The sequence below is a fragment of the Panthera uncia genome, chromosome F2, assembly GCF_023721935.1.
Source record: "Panthera uncia isolate 11264 chromosome F2, Puncia_PCG_1.0, whole genome shotgun sequence".
NCBI lineage: Eukaryota > Metazoa > Chordata > Mammalia > Carnivora > Felidae > Panthera > Panthera uncia.
Genome location: NC_064812.1, coordinates 24,678,320 through 24,697,720, shown reverse-complemented (window position 1 = coordinate 24,697,720; position 19,401 = coordinate 24,678,320). Strand labels below are relative to the sequence as shown.

At 32.7% G+C, this 19,401-nt stretch overlaps 1 long non-coding RNA gene across 1 annotated transcript in view; it reads right to left on the bottom strand.

Moving 5' to 3' along the window:
- Positions 1-419: 419 nt before the first annotated feature.
- LOC125924948 (uncharacterized) overlaps positions 420-19,401 on the bottom strand; it is a 28,318-nt gene continuing 9,336 nt past the window's right edge. Inside the window, exons 2-3 of the long non-coding RNA XR_007458628.1 lie at positions 3,355-3,392; positions 420-557 (exon numbers count right to left, since the gene is read on the bottom strand). This is a non-coding gene — a long non-coding RNA (uncharacterized LOC125924948). The remainder of the gene's footprint in view (positions 558-3,354; positions 3,393-19,401) is intronic.

Below are 19,401 nucleotides of genomic sequence, written 5' to 3'. Positions count from 1 at the left end.
ACTACCTGTTACTTAACTATTAAAACATGTATTTCAATACTCTCATCATTTCACCACTACTTCCCCAATTCTAGCAGATTTCCTCTTAGTAGTATTCAGTTTGATAAGATTTCAAATAATGGGGATAGCTAGTTCCTTAACTTTACCCCATATCATCATTCTCCAAGTCATGACTTCCTTTTATCTTATTTAGATCTCATGGTCCATGCTTTTATCCATATGCATACCTTCATTATTTCCTTTCCCTCCCTTAGTTTCCATCAAAGAACTTATTTTAAAAAGTGTAAACCAGTAAAATGATGCCTTCTTCTGTTTTGATATATTAAAAGAAATGAACATGACTGGAAGGGAAAAAGGAAGGGATCTCGTGCAAATCACTTTACTTTGAATTTATGACCCCAAAAGACCCCTTGCAATTTCCCAGCAACGCTTTCATATTTTCAGAGTCAATCTAATTTATCAGTCTGTGATGGCTATTTCATATCTTTTTACCTTTTCAATTACAAGCAGTCCCTACTCTCTGTTCGTCTTCACTAATGACCATCCTTATGATTTCACTGCAAAAAAAGAAAAAAGATATATAGAGAGAACTGCCTTAGTTTCCTACTTCCAAAAAAGACAAACTGGCTCTGTCTAGAGTCTTCTATTCTCTTTTCTCTCCTCATTACTATGCATGAACTACCTCTGCTTTGATCTAAAGCTAAACCTTCCATTTTCCTCTCACCTATTCAAGGTAATTGCTCTCCAGATTTTTCCTTGCATCTTTAAATTTTGACACTGGCTACACCTTTGGATATATCTATGCTGTAATGTCCCTCATATTTAACTAATTTTTATGCACTTCATGAAAATACTTGTTAAATGAGTGAATGACTTAATTAATGGCTCCCAGGAGTCTACCTCTATTTTCTTCATAATTGTGAAGATAATTTTGTCACCTGTCTTCCATTCCTTCTACTCTTTTTTTTCAAAGAGCAACTAATCTTTGGAAAAGGAAACAAAATTTTCCAAACTTTCAGGCCCTCACTTTTAAGAAGGCTCCCAATATAGTTTTAAGCCAGAAATAAAAGGGGAATAGTGTGCATTAGTCTTCTTGAACAATTCCCTCTTAGTTTAATGTAAATATTTTGCATTTCTGGCTATAGTTTTTATTGTGGACACAAATTCTACCAACAAATAAATCACCTGAGGATGATACATACCACCCTCACTTTGCACGGTAGTGCAGAAAAATTAAAATGCAAGCTAAAGCTATGAATAGTGATCATAATAATCAATGGGAAAAATACAATTGTCCATAAATTTAAAAAAATATTACAACATTAAAAACACTTTTATTGGTATACATGCATAGTGAAGTGAAAAAGCAAAGTTAATATTTACTTAGTTTACTGTATCTTAAAATATTAGAAGTGTTAAAAATTAAAATGTTTTATTTCTTCATAAAAATTTACCAACAATAGTTTGAACAATACTTGTCTTCTCATTTTATGCCTTACAATACAGTATATCCTTTATATGTATTGGAAATTGTGATGAGAATTTCTAAGTTCTGAGATCAGCTTTCAAAATTTTATGCTTAGAGCTTTAAATGTCACAAAATATCTCCAAGAGTTCCATTAGTGTGTGTGTGTGTGTGTGTGTGTGTGTGTGTGTGTATGTTTTGTTTGTTTTGTTTTGTTTTGTTTTGTTTTAGGCTTCACAACCTCTGAGACTTCATAATTTTTTTTTTTTCACAACAACTTTTTTCATTTAGGTCGATAAGCTCACCCTCAATAAATTCCTTCGGTGAAGACTAGAGTCTCTCAAACTTTAGCAATGCCAACATCACCACCGTCTGCTCTTTCTTCTGTAACTCCATTTAAATTCCACTCAAATTTCATATCCAGAATTATCACCTTTCGGGTTTTGGCCAAATCCCTATTTAAAAAAATGTTTATTTATTTATTTTGAGAGAGAGAGAGAGAGAGAGAGAGGTGGAGAGGGGCAGAGAGATAGAATCTCAAAAAGGCTCTGCATTGTCTGCACAGAGTCCAAGGAACAGAGTCCTTGGGATCAATCCCAAGACTGTAAGATCATGACCAGAGTGGGAATCAAGTGCCAGACACTTAACCGACTGAGCCACCCAGGCACCCCTTCATATCCCTCTTTTGATGATTCATTCTGGTAAACTGTCATGAGGGTTTATCACATGGAGATAAGGAGGCAATACAAATACAACTTTGTTTTTGCATGAACTCAGTAATAAGACAGTACCCAATTATAGACAGACTTCAGAAGCGGTATAATTGGTCACTGATCATGATGGACATCTGTGATATGCATAATGATTTATGGACAGAGCAGTTTGGAGCAAAGTTTATCTTTCAATAATTATCTACAATTAATATAGACCAGTAACTGACATTTAAGTAATATTATTGAGATACTGGTGTTATTTGAACTGGGTTGACAATAACGTGCAAAGCCAAGATTGCTTTATTCAGTTGTGTTATTTTATACTTTTGAAAGTGTCTTGCTGTAGGGATAATACTGAAAATTTTGCAGTTATTTCATAGTAAACCTAGGCACATTGTACTCTTCCAACATTTCAACTTGTCACAACAGGCAATGCTATTTTTATGGCAAGGCATCTTAACTTTTTCTGGGTTATAAGATCATATCCTCCTATGCTTGTATGTGTCTCCCTTTCCTATATCCTGCATAAAATCAATAGAGTTCTAAAGTGAAATATGGTATGCAATTTCCATGTTTCTATGCAACCTTATCACTCATTGCTGTGTCTTAAGAAAACAAATGGCTACTAAAGGTGACCGAGATTTAGGACTAGGAGATGATCCTAAAATTAGAGTTTTAAAGCCTTAGGTCTGCATTGATACAGTAAAAACTACAGTTCACCTTTATAAATGTTGGATTATTCTAAATACCATAATTTTATCATAGCATGCCTTCCTTTGTCATTATAGTTTTCAGTTGAAATTCTAGTAATTATAAGTCCAAAAATGTGCAGGAGGTAATCAGAATATATAGCTTAGTCATAAAATATCATTTAGAATATTTATTCCCATTACTCCATAAATTTATCACCTTATTTGTTTTGTTGGTATCAGGTTATTAGATGGCTTTGAACAATTTACTGTCTTTTCTCTGAGAATATAGGTCCCATAGTTCTGAAGGTAAGGAATCAATTTGCCTGAATCGCCAGAATGCTGTTTTTAGTCTCTTATCTTTTTTATACTTATAATCTTCCTCAAGCAGCAGGAAGAGTAAGAGTTTTATTCTTTGCCATCATGTCACTAGACTCTTCCACACAAATAAACATATTAAAAATATAAATTAAAAAAATATACTTACCACTTGCTGCTGATTTAGAAAGGTTGATTCCAGGGATCCTTTGGAAGAAAAGGAACAAGAAAAAGGGACATGATAGAGCAAAACAGAAAATAAAAGAAAAAGAGAGGAATATTGTACAGTCAGTGTCAAGTTGTTGGGATATTTTCAGAAACAGACAAATCAAATTGAATCTGCTAATTTGAAGATACTAAGGCCCCTTCCATCTTTATCCACTACATTCTGAAATTTGGGGCTATGGTAATGTAAACTGTGGGGTATTTGTGAAAGGAAAAACATAGATAAGCAAATATAATGTGTACTGGTTTATGACTAAAGTTCCACTGTGGAATAGGAAGAAAAAAAAGTTAGGCTTTCCAAAATATGGTCCTGAGTCAACTGGCTATACCATAGAAAAAGTGAAATGAAACTTGACTCTTTTCTCAAAGCATCCACAACTAGTTCATAATAAATTGTAGATATAAAGTGTTTAACATTACAGCTTATAGAAAAAATATAGGAAAAAAAAAACCTTGACATATGGCAATACTTCTTAAACAGGATATATGAAGTTCTAAGTTAAAAAAAATTAAAAGGTGTATCTAAAGACAGCTTTGATTTAGGAACTGCCAAGCCACAGACCGGGGTAAGATACTTCCAACACATAAGCTGAATTTTCCAGGGTATGAAAATAACTCATTCATTCCAATAAGAACAAAGATAATTAAATTTAAAAAATGAGGAAGAGGCCTGAACAAACAGTGCTTCACAGAAAGCCAATGAATATGTGAAATATTGGCCAATCTCATTGGTCATCGAGGAAATTAAATTCACAATGAGATGCCACTACATACCCACTGGAATAGTTAAACACTGATAATTCTAATTGCTGGGGCTGATGTGGAGCAACTGTTTCTATCATTAAAAACACATGAGGGTAAATTGGAAAATAAGCACAGTAAAAGATCATCAATACCATTAGTCATCAGGGAAATGCCAGCAAAAATGACAATGATAGTTAAATAGCATGGTAAAGGCATAAAACAGGGATATAAACAAATGGAACAGAATAGAGAGCCCAGAAATAAACCTATACATGTGGTGTCAACTAATCTTTGTCAAGGGTTCAAGAACATAGTTTCTTCAATAAGTGGTATTTGGGAAAGATGGGTATCCACATGCAAAAGAATGAAATTGGACCCCAATCTTACACCACTCAAAAATATTAACTCCAAATGGATTAAAAACTTAAATGTAAAAACTGAAAGCATAAATGTCCTAATAGAAAACATAGGAGAAATTTCCTTGATATTGGTCTTAGCAGTGATTTCTTGGGTAAAACATTAAAAGCACAGACAACAACAGCTAAAATAAACAAATGAGACTCATCAAATTTAAAAGCTTCTACATAGCAAAGAAAACAAATTGAAGTCAACCTATTGAATAGGAGAAAATATTTGCAAACTATATATGTGACAAGGGTTAATATCCAAAATATATAAGAGACTCATACAACTCAACAACAACAAACAAACAAACAAACAAAGAACAATTGAAATAAAAAGTAGACAAAGGACCTGAATAGAGATTTTTCCAGAGAAAATATCCAGATGGCCAACAGGTACATGGAAAGATGCTAAACATCACTAAATATCAAATGTAAATCAAAACCACAATGAGACATCACCTCAAATATCTGGTATCAAAAGACAAGAGATGACAAATATTGACGAGAATATGGAGAAATTAGAACCCTTGTAAACTGTTCGTAGGAATGCAAATGTTACAGCCATTATGCAAAACTCTATGTAGTTCTCCCCCCACCCCCACCCCCCAAAAATAGAACTACCATGTGATTCAGCAATCCTACTCTTGGATATATATCCTAAGGAAATAAAATCAGCATCTCAAAGAGATATCCAGACTCTTATGTTCATTGCAGTTATTCACAATAGCCAGAATATGGATGCAACCTAAATGTCTTTTAATGGGTGAGTGGATAAAGAAAACATGTGTACACACACACACGCGCACACACACACACACACACACACACACATACACACACAATGAACTATTATTCAACCATTTAAACAAGGCAGTCCTGCCAATTGTGACATCACGGATGAATCTGGAAGGCATTATCCTAAATGAAATAAGCCAGACAGCAAAGAACAAATACTATATGATATAACTCACTTGTGGAATAATAATTATAATCATCATCATCATCCCCATTACATAGGAAACAGAGAATAGAATGGTGGTTGCCAGGGTCTAAGGGGGTGGAAAAGGGAAATGGGGAAATTTAGGTCAAAAGGTACAAACTTTTAGTTACCATTTTTGAAGATCTAATATACAGCATGGAGACTATAGTTAATAATATAATATTGTGCATTTTAAATTTTGTAAGAGCAGATCTTAAACATTCTTACTACCGAAAAACAAACATACACAAACAAAAAACTATGTGAGATAATGGGTGTGTTAATTATCTTACTTTAAACATTTTTACCATATATATATATATATATATATACATATATATATATATATATATATCAAACCATCATATTGTACATTTTAAATACTTACAATTATATTTTCCAATTATTGCTTAAATAATCTGGCATAAACATAAAAAATAAATAAAAGGGATAAAATGTTGCAGTTATGCAACTTGAATTAATTCTAGAGGTCTGTATAGCATATTGTCTATAATCAACAATACTGTGTTTTGCACTTAAAATTTTGTCATGAGGTGAAATCTCATGTTAATTGTTCTTAATATATGCAAAAAAAACAAACTAAAACAAAACAAAACAAGAGACACAAAGGAACTTTCGGAGGTAATATCTATGTCCATTACCTTGATTGTGGTGATGGTTTTATGGGTATAGGCATACGTCCAAACTCTTCAATGTATACATTAAATAGGTATAATTTTTTATATCAACTATACTTCAGTAAAGCTGTTTAAAAATAAAAAGTAAATGTTGGACAACAGGAGGTGTTGAAAGAAGATGAAATAAATGGAAGTCTAATGTGTTGCTAGTGGCAATGCAAAATGGTAAGGCCACATTCAAAAAATGTATCGGTGTCTTACAAAATTAAACATAATTACCATACAATTTACCAACTTTATTTCTAGGTATTTACTTAAAGGAGATTAATGTTTATGTACTATGAAGTTAATATTTATAGCAGCTTCATTAGTAATATCCCCAAACTGGAAACAAGCTCAAAAGGAGCAGATACTCTCAGAAATGTATTCTGTGTGTTGAGACAATATAATACTAATTGTCAGCAGAAATTGACATTTGCAGCTGACAATGGATCAATGGATCCAGTGGATCCAATGGATCAATTTAAAAGATATGCCAAGTGAAAGAAGTATGGGGTTATAAAATATCTATTTTTATGACATTCTAGAAAAAGCAAATTATCACAGCAAATAGAGGTCACTAAGATACCACATGCAAGGAATAATTGACTCTCCCCCGAAAAAAACCCAAATCCCAAAGATTTATGTAAATAAAGAAGTAACCTTCTAGTTAACATTAATCTAATTAAAATAAAAAATCATTTTGGGGCGCCTGGGTGGCTCAGCCTGTTAAGCGTCTGACTTCCACTCAAGTCATGATCTCTTGGTCTGTGATTCCAAGCCTCAGGTCAGGCTCTGTGCTGACAGCTAAGAACCTGGAGCCTGCTTCAGATTCTGTGTCTCCCTCTGTCTCTGCCCTTCCACTGCTAGTACCTCTGCCTATCTCTGTCTCTCTCAAAAAAAGTAAACAAACATTAAAAAATGAAAGTAAGATGATAAGATAAGAAAGATAAAAATCATTTGGGCATTCAAGTGAAAGATTTATTTTTTTTTTTCTTAGAGAAAAATCAGAGTTCACTCAGATTTTTCCACCTCAATATTCAGCACATGAAAACAATGGTGTCACTTTTATGCTTAAGAAAAGCTTGCTAAATGGTTTATACCTAGCCAAACTGCCCATCATTATAAAATGGCTACCAAAATATTGAACATAAGAAATAATTTTCCTAGAGTCCTTCTTAGGCAACTACTAGAATGTAGCACTCAACCAATCAAGAAATGATAGAAAATTAGTCTATGTAAAGACTGAGGATCAGCATGGAATAAAATTAAAGTGAAATATGAAGCAAATAGAATTATGATGATATAAGAGGATGTTAACAATTTAAGCTATGGAACTGTAGAAATGATCTAACAAAATATTAGGAAAAGAAGGAGAGGAGAGAAAAATATGAGATATTCATAAATACATCTCATGTGAGAAGTTTTCAATGAGTGGTATTAGGAGGAAGGAGAAGCAAACAACAATGGAAAAGATCTTCAAAGAGTATACTAAAAGATCACAATGTATGCTATGATCCCAATAAAACATATAAGGAACATCATATTTATATCTTATGAAATAATTTTTATTATAAATTAGAAAACAAAACTATAATTCAATGTTATCTTATTGAATTATGAATTTCTGAAGATCAAAGATATTTAACACATTTATATTTTCCTTTTATGTTTTCTTATATAATAATTCCTTGTGTGTGTGTGTGTGTGTGTATATATATATATATATATATAATCAGTTTCATAATGTAATAATTCAAACTCAGTTCCTATTCTTTTTTTTTTTGGCTATAAAATTAAAACAAAATTTAATTAGTATTTCTCAAATCAAATCGATTCAATAGAAGAAAATACCTCTGGCGATATCAATGTTCATTTATATTAATGATATAATATTACTTATAGTGCATATATATCTAATTTAATTATAAAATCAAACATACACAAATTAAATATAAGCAGTAATACAAAACAAATAAAATTCCAGTTAATAACTATTTAGTGGGATCAATTATGTTGTTTTGAAGACGATAAATAATTTTAAATACTGGCTTATTTTTAATGAACCAAAGAAATAACAACAAACATCAAAATATTTACATTATTAACTATTGAATGACTATTAAACAATTGAATAGTAAATGGAATATATTTTATAACTATTAATATCTTTGCAATTACAATTGATTATAGTTAAATAATTGTAAATTAGCTACCTATTAGCAACTTTGCTATTACATTTACTATAAATTAACTGTTAGAACTTGATATGTACAAAACTGGACCTTCCTAAAATTGAAGGTTCCTTTGCATTTGGCATAATTATTCTACCATGTGAAGTGTGTAATTCTATTACACCTTTTTATTATACCTTAACTCATAAAGTATTATGTGATATCATGGCTTTTCATTGGTGTTACTATGCTTTTTTTTTTTTTTTTAATATTTATTTATTTTTGAGAGACAGAGTGAGACAAAGTGAGACTTGGGGGAGGGGCAGAGAGAGAGGGAGACACAGGATTGGAAACAGGCTCCAGGCTCTGAGCTGTCAGCACAGAGCCCGACGCGGGGCTCAAACCCACAGACCGTGAGATCATGACCTGAGCCAAAGTCAGACGCTCAACCGACTGAGCCACCCAGGCGCCCTTCTATGCTTTTTTTTAATAAAGTCAACCTAAGTTTCAGATTTGATAATGAACACAATTGTTTGTATTTTCACATTAAGACAAGCCAAAATTAGTTTAATGAGATATACTTATCAAAAGAGTATAAATTAAATGTTGTCACTTTAAATACATAACAACTTTTCAATGCTAAACCCAAACTTTGGCTCTATAATTGACTGGTACTGTAAAATTATGGAGTTGCCATCCAGAGGATTTAGAATAAATGGCAGTTAACAAATTATTATAAAATTATAAGAAAGAAATGACTCCTTGAAAATGTATCCTAGATTTGAGTGGCATTGGACAAGATCTTATCTAAGGGTAATCCTAAATGCAATAATTATACTTATTTATATTATTGGCTTTAAATACCCAGAGTTTATTTTTTTAAATATTATTTTTCCAAATCCCAAAACAACTTGGTGGCATTTAGAATCTCTCTCTATTTTTTAAATATTTAATGATGTCTCTTCATTCTCTATGCTATATCTTTAAAATTCTGGCTGACAGGGGCTCTGAAACTACTCTCAAAATAAAATAATAAATTGTCCTTACTGCTGGGTCTATGGTGTCACTATTGTCCATATTCAGAAGATCCAGCTGTTGAAGCAGCCTTTCACTCGGGGACTCATTACTAAGTAATTACTCAACCTCCATGGTTTATGTGTAAAATTATTATATTTAAAATGCTGAAGTATTTGCAGAACTTCATTATGCCTTTGTAGTAGATATGCAAAAGTATATTAAAATATGTGATCAACTTTTCTATGTGGAGGAACAGTAGTAAAAACACACCACTGGGACCTGAAATTTTACGTTTCACATAATGTTAAGATAACTCCAGGGAGATTAAATTAAATAAATCATACATTTCATTCTTGTAGTATATAATAATAAAGGGATGTTATTAAATATTTGCAAGTAAATAATCCTCCTTGACTTTACACAAATTTAGAGAAAGCAATATTTTCAGGGTTTCCTCTTATATGCATAAAGAAATGTTACATAATATATTATGATTTAACATTATTACTCCATTGCTTAATATTCATTGTTGTTGCTTCATAAAAATACATTTCAAAAAGTGAAGAAGTAATTTAGCTTGAATTCAGTGTTTATTAGTGGTAATGCTCAATCTTATAGCTTAAATAGATGCTCCATGAAGATAAACAAAATAACAGAGTTCATTAAAGAAAATAGATAATACAGTAGGAATAGAAGAACATTTTGTGAAAAATACCACCAATTTGAACGCTTGGTAACTGTTCAAATATATTTTTCTTCTCACTAAAATCTAAGAATATCTAGAACAGTAGGTAATAATTTGAGGGAAGTTTTTTCTGTTTCTTTCTCCAGTTTTTCAAGGACATTATGATGTTAGAACTTCAGATCTTAGGTTCAAAAGAAAATTTCCAGGAAGCTTGTGAATGGCAGGCTTATAAGGATTAAGACTCAAAGTTGAATAGCTGAAGTCCAAATAATGACTTTGATATTTCTTTCGACCTGTTCTATAAATCAAGGTGAGGGCTCCTCAGTGAGGAAGAATGAAGGTCAATAGACAGGAGGTGTTTGGCAGCCTTAATTTAACTAATATGCAAAGGCTTTAAAACATTCTTTTTGTAGTACTTGGATCAATTACTAAATCAGATATGAAAGGTCTAACTTTCAAGGAAACTAAACTTAGGATTCAGTCTGCAGCATTATGGAACCAAAAGAGTAGCCAGCACTCAGCATGGAGTGTGATGTTGTTGCATAAGTAAGAAAAGGGAATTACTTTCCAGTACTGTGGATTTATGATCTGTGAGGAAATGACTTTCAGTGTGGAAATTTTCAACATTAAGTGTTACCCACTTCAAAGAATAGCAAAATTGGGAGGGGAAAAAAAAACAACCAAAAAACGCTAAGAGTATTAATTTTTAAGTTAGAAAAGTATTAAGATATTTCCTCATTTTAGACAATATTTGTTTTCATATAGAGAACAATTTTGAAAGCAGTCTCATATGAATTTAGAAATTCTTTGCAGGAAGGCAAATTACTGGATCTTTTTATTTTATGATATACATTCTTCAATTAATACTTATGTCCTTACTAACCAAGAAGCCAGGTACTTGGGGAGTCAGTAAGATATGAAATAAACAGGGCTGTTGTGGTCATACAAATAGCCTAGCTTTGCTTCTGGGGGAGAATTTTTGGGCAAGTGACAGCCTCTCTAATGTCAAGTTTCTTATTTTTATAATGGCATAAGGATATCTACTTCACTGGATTTATTGAGATAATATGTCAGTGACCTGGCACTTTGCAGATATTCAATAAACATTCATTTCCTTCCCTTTCAAAAGAAGTAGCTCAGTGTATTGAATACTACTCTAAATGTGCTATCTGAAAACTTTTGTGGATACTGCCATTTGCTAAACTGTTTTTCTCTACCTACAAATTTGGTAGTAAAAATGCCTGACTGACCAAAAGCAGAAAGATTTTGATGGTTAATTAAGATAAAAAGTTTTAATGTTTTCAAAACCTATAAAGGATAAACGCAATGTAAGTTACTCTCATAAAATAATGGAATGTTACAGATATAAAATATGTAAAGCATACCATTTTATAAAATGTGAAGTATCTATATTTCTACAGTCCACCTTTACAAATAAAAATTTACTTAATGCAATGAAAACCACATGTGTCTTTCCTGTCACCGTCCCTATCACTTACCACCCTCCACACCCATATGCAAATAACTACTGGTCTAATTTAACATTCATCATTATTTTGGTTTTCCCTGTGTAGTACTTATGCATTTTCCCATAAATATTATCTTGCATGTTTTGATTTTGTTGAATAGAATGTGTTATGCTACCTGTATTATTCTATAATTTGATTTTTCTTAGATGTTATACAGTGAGATATAACTTGTTAATATACAGAATTCAAATTCATTCATTTTAATCTTCCTTTCTTTAAGGAAACTGGGCTACATGACATTATCACATATTCTAAACACAAGAATGGCTAGATAATCATAGTCACAAATTCCAGAGAATAGGACAGCTATATCAAGGGGAGGAGGCTTTGAGGGCAATCTTAGAATTCTGCCTGTCTCATTGTTCTAATTCAACCATCCCTTGATTGTTTAAAATCCATGTTTTTCATATCAATTTTAAAATCATCTTATAAAATTTAACAAAAACCCTCTGATTGTATTCATTGCATTTATATTAATATGTACATATAGGATAACTGGCCCTTTATGATATCATATTCTCCTAACTTCTAAATGTGACATATGACTATTTCATTTTAGTATTCATTCTTATGTACAATTAGTTCTATTTTTTTTCTTGGTCTTGAACAGTTTTGTGTAACAATTGTTTCTGAGTAACATTTATCTTTTTTTTTTTTTTAATTTTTTTTTCAACGTTTTTTATTTATTTTTGGGACAGAGAGAGACAGACAGAGCATGAACGGGGGACGGGCAGAGAGAGAGGGGGACACAGAATCTGAAACAGGCTCCAGGCTCCGAGCCATCAGCCCAGAGCCTGACGCAGGGCTCGAACTCACAGACCGCGAGATCGTGACCTGGCTGAAGTCGGACGCTTAACCGACTGCGCCACCCAGGCGCCCCAACATTTATCTTTTTAAAATTAAATTTGTGAATGATATGTTGTAAAATCATATTTAAAACTGTTTTAATTGGGTTGGAGAGTTCAATTACATTTTTATGAATTTTATTAAAATACAAAATACATATGTAAAAGTATAAAATAAAAGACATATAGCCCCAAAATTTTCTCATGGTGAAACCACATTTAAAGTCAGTGCCCAAATCAAGAAATGAAACACTAATGGAATCCACAAAACACCACTAGTTACCTTTCTACTATCTGACTTCCCACTCCCTATGTAGACTCTAGCCTGTTTTTTTTTCTTCTTATACTTGAGGTGAAATTCACATAGCATACAATTAATCAATTAACCATTTTGAAATGCACAAGTCTAGTTTTAAAACTTATTCATCATCTCAGAAGAACATTCTGTACCTTTTAAGTAATTTCTTTTAGTATTGGTTTGTAGGTTTCAGTGTACTAGTCTTTCCCCTCCATGGTTAAATTTATTCCAAGATATTTTTTGGATGCTATTACAATTGGATTTGTTTTATTAATTTCCCTTTTGGATTTTTCACTGTGGTTATATAATAATACAAGTAATTTTTATATGTTGATCTTGTATGGAATCATGTCACCTGTAAATGGGCATAATCTCCTTTTTCCTTTCCAATCGAAAGGTCTTTTATATTTCTTTCTTTCCTAATTGTTCTGGCAAAGACTTCCAGTACATTGTTGAATGGCAGTGGTGAAAAACAGGCAGCCTTACCTCATTCCTGATCTTGAGTGAGAAACTTTCAGTCTTTCTCCACTGAGTATAAAGTTAGCTTTAATTAATGCTGCTAAGGAAGTTTATGCCTATTCATTCTCATAATTCTGTAGTATGTTTTTTACGACAAAAAAGTTCTTAATTTTAGTGTGGTAATTTTCTTTTTTTTTTCTTTCCCTTCACTGCCACTAATTTTTGAATCTTAAACTACAAAACTTTGCATATAATAGGGTCTTAGAGATACTAACCCATTATCTCCTAAGGGGAGAAAAAGACACAACTCTTGCTTTACTTTTTTATATTTCAATCAACAATAACATAGAATGTATATATGCTCTATGTACACACATATCTATACACATAGAATATATGTATGTGTGTGTATGTAGATGAAATAGCATTAGCTAAAAGTTCTTCTTTTCCATATATTGTCCAATGGCTTAGTATTATAATTGAAAAGTCCATCTTTTCCTTACTGCATTGAAGTTTCATGTTGTAATAAATCAGGTGACTTTATATGTGTATATCTATGAAAATTTTTGTTCTGTTCAACTGAACTTTTCTGGTTTCTTTGTACCAATACTATACCATCTTAATTATAAGAGCATTACAATAGACATACTATTTGAAATGTAAGTCTTCCTATTTTTATTTCTTCAAAATTTCCTTGGCTCTTATTTACCTTCTCCATTTTCACATGAGTTTTAAATTTTTTTTTAACGTTTATTTATTTTTGAGACAGAGAGAGACAGAGCATGAACAGGGGAGGGGCAGAGAGAGAGGGAGACACAGAATCTGAAACAGGCTCCAGGATCTGAGCTGTCAGCACAGAGCCCGATGCGGGGCTCGAACTCACGGACCATGAGATCATGACCTGAGCCGAAGTTGGACCCTTAACCGACCAAGCCACCCAGGCGCCCCAATTTTCACATGAGTTTTAAATCAGCGGCTTGGTTTAGTACACACAGAATAGACCTGGGATTTTGATTTAAATACATTGAATCATTAATTCATAATACACTTAATTTATTCCTCATCATTGTTTGCCTTATTGTTGCTATATTGTACTCTTCAGTAATTTTAACACAATTCAATTCTTAATAAAAATTCAATTCACTGTAGAAAATCTCCAGCTTTTCAGCTATTTTTGAACTTTTTTTCTTTCCGTATTTTAGAACATACTTATCATAGTCACTTAAAGTCCTTGCCATCTAATTCCAATATCTGAACCACCCGTGTATTTGTTTCCACTGTCATTTTCCCTTGATGTTCAGTAATACGATGCCATTATGTAGCCTACCTAATAATTTTTATTTAATGACAGACATTGTGTATGAAATATATAGAATACTCAAATGAAATTATCTTTCTCTAAAGAGAGTTCTTAGTTTCTACTACTAGGCATAAATACTGTTGTTTGATCAATTTTTTTCCAATCAAGAGGATTAATCAATTTATTCTAACTAAGAACTATTTTATTTGAGGCTAGATTGTACCTCTAGTAAGGTTCAGTTAACCTCTATTTCATTGGTGTCTCTTTAGTGTTTTCGTACATCAAGCCTATTGTATTCTGCAGGTGGGTCTCCCTTCAGGACCATACTAACACCTAGTTGTCCAATAAGCTTTGCACAGATTCTCAGTCCCTGCTGGCATTTCTGACCCTCCTGGGTTTTCAACAAATGTCTATCTTAATATTTCCTCTAATGCAGGGTTTGGCAAACTCCTGCCTACTGTCTAAATCCACTATCCTTCATCACTTCTCCCTCAGGTTTGGGTAGTTTAAAGATTAAGAACTGTTCATATATGTTTTATGTTGGAAAATAAAGTAAGAATAATACTTTAGGGTACATGAACATTATATTGAATTAAAAGGTCATTATCCATAAATATAATTTTATTGGAATCCGGACACATTATTCATTTTAGTTTCATCTAAGACTTCTTCACCACCAAAGCAGCAGAATTGAGTATTTGAGACAGAGGCCATATGTAGTGTTTTCTCTACACTGCTGCCCCTGGCGCTAGAAACTGTAGTGAGAAAGCTATGACATGACAGCATTGTGAGTGTCCCATGTATCACCTGTCTGTGTGAAAAAAAACAAACAAAAAAATTTTCAGAGATATATAAAATCTCTCTGTAGATCATCATCAGCAGATGAGCAATCAATTTTTAAGATAGGGAATATAGACTTTGAACCCCAATTAGGAAAAAAAATGTTTTTTTTAAGAAGAATCCCATTCTGATATTTAATATATTTGTATTTTTGAAAATTGTTATTATATATTAAATTGAATCAATAAACTATTTGGATATTTGTTATTTCTCTAAATGTCTCTAAATAATATCCTCACTTTTTATTCTCGGCCCACAAAAACTAAAATATATCATCTGACTCTTTACAGAAAAAAAAATTGTTATACCCTGCTCTAATGGGTCCTATAGACTAGTTGTTATTTTTCAAGGTTGCTAACGATTTCTGCACTGTGACTTGATTGTGGTAACCTTATAATACAAATATCCAAATATCTGGTATTGCAAGTGTGTACTTCTTTGTATCTTTAATATTTTAAAAGCTATTATAAATTCATTATAAAATCCAAATAGCATTGCAAAGGCTTTGAAAACTGAACTCATCGGAACTATAGCCCACAAAAGGCCAGTGTAACTTAGTGCCTGAATATAGCCAAGTTAAATGTCTGATAAATATAAAAGCATCAACATTCACCACATTCTTAATCCTCAAGATACAATACTGAAAACTTCCAGGAAACAATTCAAAATATTTATCATATGAAGATCCAGGAAAATCTCGATTCACATAGGAAAACACAGGAAACAGATGCCTACACTGAGATGGTACAGATGTTGGAATTTTCTGACAAAGACTTTAAATACCCCAACAACCAATTATGAACATTCTTGAAACAAATAGGAAAATAGAGAATGTCTGTGAAGAGACAGAAGATGTAAAGAAGTACCAGATGGAAATGTATAATTAAAAATTACAATAACCACAATAAAATCTATTGAAATAGGTGGCTGTGGTGGTGGCTCTAAACTTATCTTCTGTTTGAATGAGACCAGACATTGAAGTTAGACTGCAAATTTTTTTCTCATTTCCGGTAAAACATTAATACTCCAAAATCAGTATAGAAGAACTTCTCCAATTTCTTGTTTTGAGTATTATTTCCTATCCATAAACAAAGTATTTTGATTTGAGGGTAAGAACTGGCCATATAAATCTAATAACAAACACCCTGGATGTTCCTGATGTAGCTTTTCTAAAGACCACACTGCCCTAAATCATTTCTGATATAAAGATCATTTATGTGTAAATTCTATTGATTTATATTTCTTATAATTATATATGCACTTCTCTTCTTTAGAGACTCATTTCATACTGATGAGGTTTTGGGGTGATGGGTGTTCAGGGATGATGGCCAAGAAAGAACTCCTGAAGATGTCTTTGATGCAAAAAGGTGATTTTATTAAAACACAGGGACAGAACCCGTGGGCAGAAAGAGCTGTGCTGGGGTTGTGACGGGTAACTGATTATATACCTTCAGTTTGGAAGGGAGTTAGGGACAGTGGAAGTCTCTAAGGAATTTTGGAAGCAGGGTTTCCAGGACCTTGACGGGCTAGCTATTGCTGGGGAAATGCCATTTATTGCCCTTTAGTAAAATCTCAGTCATGAGATCCTTCAGATGTATATCAAGGGGCCATAAGCTTGGAGTATGATTACCAGCATGTATCTTGGGGGAGTTGAGATAAAGGAAGTTTCCAAAGGAATTTTTATACGTTAAAGTAGACTTACAGGATCCTTGTGGGTCAGGATAAGGTTAAACCAAGATTCCTTTCTGCCCCTGGCAAAGTGTGTCTTCATCACAGAGGGAGCTGAGATCCTAGAGGGAGGTCACTCTACCAGTTTCAAGGACTTGTCAATGGGCTTTAGGCAGTAAGATAATTCAGTTTTTCATTTGCATTTGTTCCCCCACATCACCATGGCAAGCACTTAAACCCCTTTCATTTGTTCATGGGTAGCCAGGAGAGTTTGAGGAATATCATGCATATTCTACCCTGGTGGGGGGTGGCTAGCTTGTACTTTGCCCCCAGCTTGCATTATGCTTCCTCTTCAGTACCACCCCCCTATGTGCTTCAATGCCTGTATTTGCTATAATTAGAAAATTAGGATATGTGACTTGGCATTTCTTTGAAAAGTAAAAAAATAATAATAATAATAAAAAATAAAAATTGGTGTCACATTTGGAAAACAGCACTGAGGATTTAAGAAGGGTAAAAGTGAAACGAAATCATATTTGGGTCTTATAGCTCACCTTAGTAAAAGAAATGCCCACTATATTATAATGGATATATAATGCAGTGCCTTATCTAGTTTATGTACTTATTTTCAAATGTAGATAATGGTCTCCAAGCAGATATCTGTAGAATGTTAGACTATGTGAAATAATGTGTGAAAGAATCAAGTAGGATTTGAGATTCGTCTTATAAAAATAGATATATTCAGGTCAGGCTATTCCAGTTTGTTCAAATACACTTGCCATGAGATTATTATGGATATAAACCTTATAGCTTTTTATGTGTTAAAAAATGATGAGAATGTGGACTCATTTATATATTTACATATGACAGAATATCAGTTACTTTACCTCCTCAGCGCCCTGGCTATTGAATCAGCAGTGTAAGAACTAACCGTATGCACATCAAATGCATATGGCCAAGTAATCACAATAGCTACATTTATTGTGTTTGTATTCTGAATCATGATTTTGATTCACTATCTTTTTGAATTCTCTCCAAACCTTATAAGGATGTTCTTCTTATTTTATATGGTAAGTAACATGAGTTCATGAAAATTCTGCAATTTTTTAAGTAATCACACAGTTTATATTTGAGTTATTTAATCACTGGTGAGCCTGACTATAAAATTTGTCTTCTTCATGTCTTACACTGCTTCAAGGATTAGGAGAACAGAATAACTACCCAATCTTAAAAAAAAAGAGAAAGATCTGATTTTTTTTCCAAGTTATCATGTCATATTCCTAATAACTGTATGTTTATAGGGACAGTACATTAACCTAATCTACTGAGATACTCAGACTTGGAAGGAATAATAAACTCCTGTGCTACAAACTCCAAACCCAAGAGCTCAAGACAAGTTATCACAGAACTTAGAGTTATATAAATGTGTTTAGTGGTAAGACATTCACTTACTCCTAATGTAGCTTATTGCAGTTTAAAATTTGTCCTTATAATTTTAAAATGCATTCATCTTTTAAAATTCCATCTTCCAGAATTATAAACAAGACTATCTCTTCTTTTTTGTGTGTGACAAATCTTCAACAATTAAAAACAAGTCCCATTGCATTTTTTTCTCCTTCACATCTATCTTCCCTTTTACATTAGATCTGACTTCTGGTCACCTCACTATCCTCATCTGGTATGCCTTGGCACACAACTCTAATCCACATCCTTCTAATATCAAGCTATCCAGACACAAATTCAATACTCCAAAAGTGTTTTGGCTAGGGTTGCAATTATTCTGGGGTCAAGATTTTTTGTTGAATAGAATGAAGCACAAAACAATAAGTGCCTATAATAGTACAGGCTTAAGTGCGTGCCATTTAGTTGAGGAGTGTCATTTGTATTTGGATACCATTTTTTCTTTGCTTTTGAGAATCAGGGAGACAGACTGGAGCCAAGGGTTAAGGAAGAAGAGAATTGATTTTATTCTGTCCTCGGATATTTTCTAAATGTGGGGCTTTTATTTCAGGAAAAAAGTAATTTTAGGGTCCCTAGCAAGTTGACCTGCTAGTTAATGAGAAGGTCAATGAGACCAATTCCTTATGTCTTTTGGGTAAAAATGGCATAGTAATTGGAAATTTTATATTTGCTTTATTTATCCAAAAATAGCCATGGTGGTCTGCATACATGTAGTCCCTAAACTGCATCTTTAAAATGGAAACATATGAGATGATCAGAATCTGGTTTGCATTTTATATTTAACCTCTCTATTAAGGTAGTCAAGGGTAAATTCTTGACACCTATTTCTAGGATATATGAATGAAATAGGAAATCTCTTATACACCTTCATTCTTTGTATCCTACACACACACACACACACACACACACAC